The sequence below is a fragment of the Hoplias malabaricus genome, chromosome 16 (assembly GCF_029633855.1).
Source record: "Hoplias malabaricus isolate fHopMal1 chromosome 16, fHopMal1.hap1, whole genome shotgun sequence".
In the NCBI taxonomy this organism is placed as follows: Eukaryota; Metazoa; Chordata; class Actinopteri; order Characiformes; family Erythrinidae; genus Hoplias; species Hoplias malabaricus.
The window spans coordinates 23,025,387-23,032,705 of record NC_089815.1 but is presented as its reverse complement, the minus strand read 5'-3'; the positions used below and the strand labels follow the sequence as shown (position 1 = coordinate 23,032,705).

At 38.5% G+C, this 7,319-nt stretch overlaps 1 pseudogene; it reads left to right on the top strand.

The window, feature by feature from the left end:
• The first annotated feature begins 2,761 nt into the window (after nucleotides 1–2,761).
• Nucleotides 2,762–7,319, top strand: part of LOC136671382 (vitellogenin-like) — a 30,534-nt pseudogene continuing 25,976 nt past the window's right edge.

Genomic DNA, 7,319 nt, shown 5'->3' with positions numbered 1-7,319 from the left:
ATGTCATTAAACATGTAAGCACCAATGGCACGGTGTTTGACCGTGCCAACTGACAGGCACCAGAGTTCATAAGTGGAGGCAAAGTCCGTCCATGGTCAAACACACTCTTCACTAGGTGAAAAGCAAGGAGTGAAGTCTGATTAGATACCTCACTTCTGTTTCAGAGAACAACTCCTGCACTGCATGCTTTCCAAACTGGCTGACAGTGTGGGTACTGAAACAAAACAATCCGGTCCAGCATGACCATCGCACCAATGACACAATGTCTGACAGTGCCAACTGAGTTCATAAGGAGAGGCGATGTCCGTCAATAGTCAAACATCCTCTTCACTAGGTGAAAAGCAAGGAGGGAAGTCTGATTAGATACCTCACTTCTGTTTCAGAAAACACTAAGGGAAGGCTATATGACTAACTCCTGCACTGCATGCTTTCCAAACTGGTCTCTTACTCCCTTATGAAATAGTGAGAGGATGTGTGTTGTTCTAGACAGACACACTGATGCAGGCAGTCAGAGCCACAGGAGAGGAACTCTTCATCAAGGAGTGCATAACAACTGTGATATAGTAAATATAATTACAGGTTATGCCTGTGTGGTGCCCACACTAAGGGCTAGTAATAGCACGATAATGTCTAGCAATAAAGCCCAGCTTGCTGTGGCACAAATGTCCCATGTAGAAATGCCCCTGACAAGAGCCTACAAATCAGCCATTCCATTGGGCTGAAGCTTCATAAGCTGAACTAAACACTTTTACTATACTGTGGGATAAGTGCTAAGATCAGACAGGTGACTGTCTGTGATGGGCAGCCCATGTTATGAAGAGCTGATTGGTTTTCCTAAAGCTCTTGGTTTGCGCTGTGTAGATGTGTAAAATACAGACCTGACAATTTACACATCTTCACACATTACTTTGCCAAATTGATCCAATGAGGATGGTGGAATGTGCAAGGCCCTCAGCTCCAAAGCAGTGCGAGTGAAAGAATACTACCTAACTTAGACCCGAGAGAAAGTGCTCATCTCTATGATCAAGAAGAAGACAGAATTCATCCTGAGCACCAGGTAAAATCACTTCTTTGTGGGGTACTAACCAGCTCTTAGCATGGTTTGTGAGATGAAAAATAAGAATTTCTGACTTCAGTTTACCTGCTGCAACATTTCTTTCACAACTTTCAACTCATTTCTGCTCAAGGTTCAATAAAACACTATAAAGTTGGGCCAAGCTTTGCTGATACCAGTGAATGCCATACATCATACGAAAGCGACTGAATCATAATGTGTCTTATTTTTATGGAAGCCCGTTAGACTCAAAACATGTTGACACATGCACGTTAACACGTAATTGAAATATTTCACGTTAACATGTAAAATTTAATTGTGATAATGTGACGAGACAAAATATGTTTACATGGTTTTTCGCCAGTGGGACGCCTCATATCCGGGCATACTTACACATTCATAATAAGACATCACATTTTAGCTGACAACGAAACATGAATCCTCGTTGAACGCAGCCCTTACGTTTCTTCTTAATTATTTATAGCATAGTAAGCTAACAATTACACATATTTGTGTACATGTTTGATGTATTTTTCATATCATTTGAAAACTCCTCAATGTTTGTTTTATTCGAAGATGCTACAGAAGACAATATATCATGACACTGGGCAAAGACCTGAATAAAGAAAAGAAAACGCTCTTTTCAAAGTCCAGAGAATAGTATTAAGCTTTAGGTCACATTACCCATGTAATTGTAAAAGCCAGGTCATATGTGCAATAATTTGTTTTGAAAATTCATGTTGATTTATAGATATACAAGTAGGCTGCCATATGCTATGTTTGCATTTAGAAGAACAATGACTAGAATAGAATGACTAGACTAATATATATATATATATATTATATATATATAATACTCGATACTGGTTAATCATTCATATGAGTACATATAAGATATAAGATTTCACACAATTATAAATGCTTAATTTTAACTAATCATTTAAGGATATTTGTCCACTAACACAAAGTAATAAAATGATTTTTCACAACAGTAGCTACTCTAAAGACATAAAAAAGTATTCAATTATCAAGAAAATATTCAATATATTTAGCATTTTTCATTCTAAAAAGCAGATATTTGCCTTTGTGTAATCTTTACTCACTCTTGTAATTATGTCAAGCATGCTCCATAATCATGCCCTCTCTCTTGCCCTGCCTCTTGCAATGTCTTAAAATATTAAAAACCTATGCTCAATTAGCATTATGACCAATAGATAACATGCTTGACATAAATGTAACACATTCTTGCATTTCATGCCATGCTGGAAATAATAGGCAGATTCCCTGCTGCAATAATACAATGATTGTGTTTCAGTACCTGTACTGGCCATATTCATTAGATCATATTACTATTACTATTTTTTCAGAATTCACAGTTAATGGTATGTGTGTGATTTTGTTTAGATATTATGAATAATGTTAATAATATATTTATATATTTGGACATGTTTCGTAACATTCCTATCATGTTATAACAAACTTTTGTAGAATAAAATGTATAAAAAAAAGTAAAAAAGTCAGTAGGAAATGTGGACATTGATTTTGTTATAACATGATAGACCAGGTTAAGCTGACCTAAAATCGATTGTTTTACCAGTTAGTTGGCCAACTGGATGTCTAATAAGGCCTAGTCTGACATATTACTTAATAATTAGAATTAAGGTGACAGTTGGTTTCAATAAAAAGGCGGATTCTATGAGAATTCATCACAAACCACAAGCCATGAGAGCTGTTGTGCTTGCCCTGACTGTGGCCCTAGTGGGTAAGTCCCGTTTGTGATAATAATTGGTTTCCTTTCTATAAAAAAATGTATTAATTAAATAAATGCTTTTTTGTTTTGTTTTGTTTTGTTTTGTGGGTTTTATTTTATTATTATTTGCAAAAATGAGGAACATAATAATTATTCTTATGTTTTTCCTTATTACTTATAGCAAGTCATCAGATCAACCTTGGTAAGAAATGCTTGATTATATTAGAAGACAATGTGATAACATATTTATTTCTTCAGAAAGATTTACTATATATTTTTTTCAGTTCCAGAGTTCACTGCTGGTAAAACCTTTGTATATAAGTATGAGGGTCTACTCTTGGGCGGCCTGCCTCAGGAGGGTCTGGGCAAGGCTGGCATAAAAGTCAGCAGCAAGGTTCTCATCAGGGCCGAGGCACAGAATACCATCCTTCTGAAGGTAAAGGGATTGTATGAAAGATAAAGAAAATATATGGGAAAATAAATTAGTGTGGTTTACACTAAAGGAGTCAAACCAGTGATGATTTTGTTTTTAGCTCATGGATCCTCAGATCGTTCAGTGCACCGGCATCTGGGCCCAGGATCCTTGTGTTCCTGCTTCTAAACTCACTGCAGCACTAAATGTTCAGCTTGCAATTCCCATCATATTTGAGTATTCTAATGGTGTGGTGGGGAAGGTATTTGCCCCTGCTGGAGTCTCTGCTACTGTTCTGAACCTGCACAGAGGCATCCTTAACATCTTTCAGCTGAACCTGAAGAACACCCAGAATGTCTATGAGCTGCATGAGGTAAGTGATTAAACAGAGCTGCTATCTGATATCTATACTGATTTATGTCATATTCAGTCAGTTTAGCTAATATATTTAATCTTCTAAGCCTGGACCTCATGGAGTCTGCAAGACCCACTACACGATCAGAGAGGATGAAAAGACCCGGCAGATTACTGTGACAAAATCCAAAGACTTGAACAACTGCCATGAGAAAGTGATCAAGGATATTGGTTTGTCTTACACTGAGACGTGTGATGAGTGTCAGGAGGTGAGATCAAGCGTTTTTCCTCAAATAAAGAAGCTAAATGTAAATGCACATGTAGTATATATATATATATATATATATATATATATATATATATATATATATATATATATATATATATGAAAAAACTTTCTGTAATTGATCATCCTCCCCATCACAGAGGCATCAGAGTTTGACTGGAACAGCAACCTACAGCTACATCATGAAGCCAACTGCTGCAGGAGCACTGATCTCTGAGGCTACAGTTGAAGAGCTCCATCAGTTCTCACTGTTCAACACTATCACTGGAGCTGCTCAAATGAAAGCCAAGTGAGTTGTACCCTCTGATATTTTAAATAATAAACTGTAATGTAAATGGCTTTCTCATTTCAGACAAACTTTGAACCTACTGGAGGTTCAGAACACCCCCCTCTCTCCCATCAGTGCCCAGTATATGGCCCGTGGATCAGTGAAGTACGAGTTTGCCACTGAGATTCTCCAAACTCCCATTCAGCTTGTGAAGATCAACAATGCTGAAGCCCAGGTACTATTTATTACTTTCCTCTGACAATGAAATCTTTCTACTTAAAATATTATAGTGAGATAAGCTATACTTTTTAAGTTCAAGTGTTTGCACTATCGAGTTAAACTGAAGTATTCTTTTTCCTCTTTCAGATTGTAGAGGTTCTGCAACATTTGGCCACAAACAACATGGCAATGGCCCATCAGGACGCTCCACTGAAATTTATCCAGCTTGTTCAGCTTATGCGTGTAGCTACTTTTGAGTGTATTCAGAACATTTGGAATCAGCACAAGACCAAACCTGTCTACAGGTAACATTCTTCTGAATATTTTTATGAAATGACAAAGCCCTGTGGTTCTATTTTCCTAAAAACTGTGATTCTCGCAGACGATGGATTCTGGACACAATCCCTTTTGTGGGAACAACAGCATCTATGCGGTTCCTTAAGGAAAAGTTCCAAGCTGATGAGTTTGCCATCCCTGAATTGACTCAGGCCCTTCTGGTTGGTTTGCACCTGGCCACCGCTAATCCAGATACTATTCATCAAACAGCTGTAAGTACTTAATTTTACATCTGAATTGTTGCAGTGCAGAAGCTTGCATATAGCTTTCTAAATATTTCTCCTCTATTAAAAAGAGTCTGGCAATGCACCCCAAAATCAAGACTATTCCAGTTCTTCGTGAGGTGATCATGCTTGCCTATGGTTCCATGATTGCCAGACACTGTGCTCAAGATCCTACCTGTTCTGCTGATCTGCTGAAGGTGAAATGTCTGCTCATATATTTACTTCAAGTCTGATCTACAGGTTTTGCCTGCAGAGGATTTCATAGGTTTGTTAATTTTGCTTTTCCACTTCTGTCATCAGCCTATCAATGATCTTGCTGCTGAGGCCATTTCCAGAGCTGAAAATCCTGATATCACCCTGGCTCTGAAAGTTCTGGGCAATGCGGGTCACCCTACTAGTCTTAAACCTATCATGAAGCTCCTGCCTGGATTTGGATCTACTGCTGCATCCATGCCTGTGAGAGTGCAAGTTGATGCCATCTTGGCCCTCAGGAACATTGCCAAGAGAGAGCCAAAATTAGTAAGTATGAGGTGATGATATTTTTCTGTTCTGATTCAATTTTGTTCAAGCAGGTAAAACACTGTATTTCCCTCTTTAGGTTCAACCAGTGGCACTACAGCTTTTCATGGATAAGACTCTTCATCCTGAAGTGCGTATGGTTGCATGCATTGCACTATTTGAGACCAAGCCTTCAGTGGCTCTCTGACCACTATTGCTAATGCTGTGGACAAAGAGGCAGACAAGCATGTTGCCAGGTTTACTTACACTTACATCAAGTCTCTGACCAAAAGCATGGCCCCTGATTTGAAGGATGTGTAAGAAAACTTTCCTTTTGTAAATAAAAACATGATGCTGTAATGCTGGAGCCACAAGTGACCCTGTTAATGTTACAGGGCTGCTGCAGCTAACGTTGCCATGAGAATCTTATGCCCCTAGATGGACAGACTGAACTATCGTTTCAGCACTGCTTACCAGCTGGACCTTTACTTGTGTAAGTTTTGACAAGATATTCAACTTCGTAAAACATGTGTAAAACTCTGAAATATAGTAATGCTAATTATGTTGTTTTTTATTCTCTATAAAGCTTCTCTCATGGCTGGTGCTGCTGGTACTGCTTTCATCATCAGTGATGCTGCCACCATCTTGCCCAGAGCTGTTCTTGCAAAAGCATGTGCTTATTTGGCTGGAGCTGCTGCTGATGTTCTTGAGGTATTCATTTCTGGGATCACCAATGATTTCATTTAGAACATATGAACTTGTGGTCTACTGAAAATGCCAATTATTTAATTTTGTCATCCAGGTTGGAATCAGAACTGACGGTCTTCAAGACGCTGTAAGAAAATCTCATCCAGCAGATCAGAATGCTGATCGCATTACCAGGATAAAGCGCACAATGCAAGCAGTAAGCAATAAAAACTGTGTCCAATTTTGTTTTAGTAGGGTAATTGTTTTATAACACATTTCAAATATCTGCATTCATTTTTATTTGTGTTTAAGATTAAGGACTGGAAATCAATGTCAGCCAAACAGCCACTGGGTTCTGTCTATGTCAAACTCCTTGGACAAGAAATTGCTTTTGCCAACATTGACAAATCCTTCATTGACTACATTATTCAGCAGACAGCACAGGTATTTCATTGATGTAATCCTGCATCAAAAAAATCCTATATTTGTTTAAATAACTGCATGTAAAATATGATCATATGTAATGTTCACCATCTAGGTCACAAGATCATATGCACATGAACTGAAAGAAATTGTTAAGTCCTTGCAGACGGGGATTGCCTTCCAATACGCCAAACCTATCCTGGCAGCTGAGCTGCGCCGTATCATTCCCACAACTGTCGGTGTGCCCATGGAGCTTGATTTCTACACTGCTGCTGTCGCTGCTGCATCTGTTAATGGTAAAGTTTTCACATGAGAACACCCTCCAAATATTCAATAGGATCATTTTAGACATGTATGTGAATGTTATATTTTTTTCACTTTATTAGTCAAGGCCACCATCACACCTTCTCTGCCTGAGCAACTAGAGACTGCGAGTCTCGATCAACTGATGAAGACTGATTTTCAGCTGCAAGCTGAGGCTAAACCAAGGTGTCCTTTCAAAGATGCTTTTAAATTATTAATGTGATCATTAAATGGATAAATTAATGTAAATGTATGGACCTGGTGTTGTTTCTAGTGTTTCCATGCAGTCCTTTGCTGTGATTGGAGTGAATACTGCTTTGATTCAGGCTGCTGTAATGACCAGAGGAAAGATCCGTGCTGTTGCACCAGCAAAACTTGCAGTTAGAGCTGATTTGCCCAAAGGTCACTTTAAGGTGGAGGCTCTGCCTACTTCAGCCCCTGATCATGTTGCTGATTTCAGGTAATGGAAGGAAATGCATTAATCACTCAGCATGTAAACCTGATT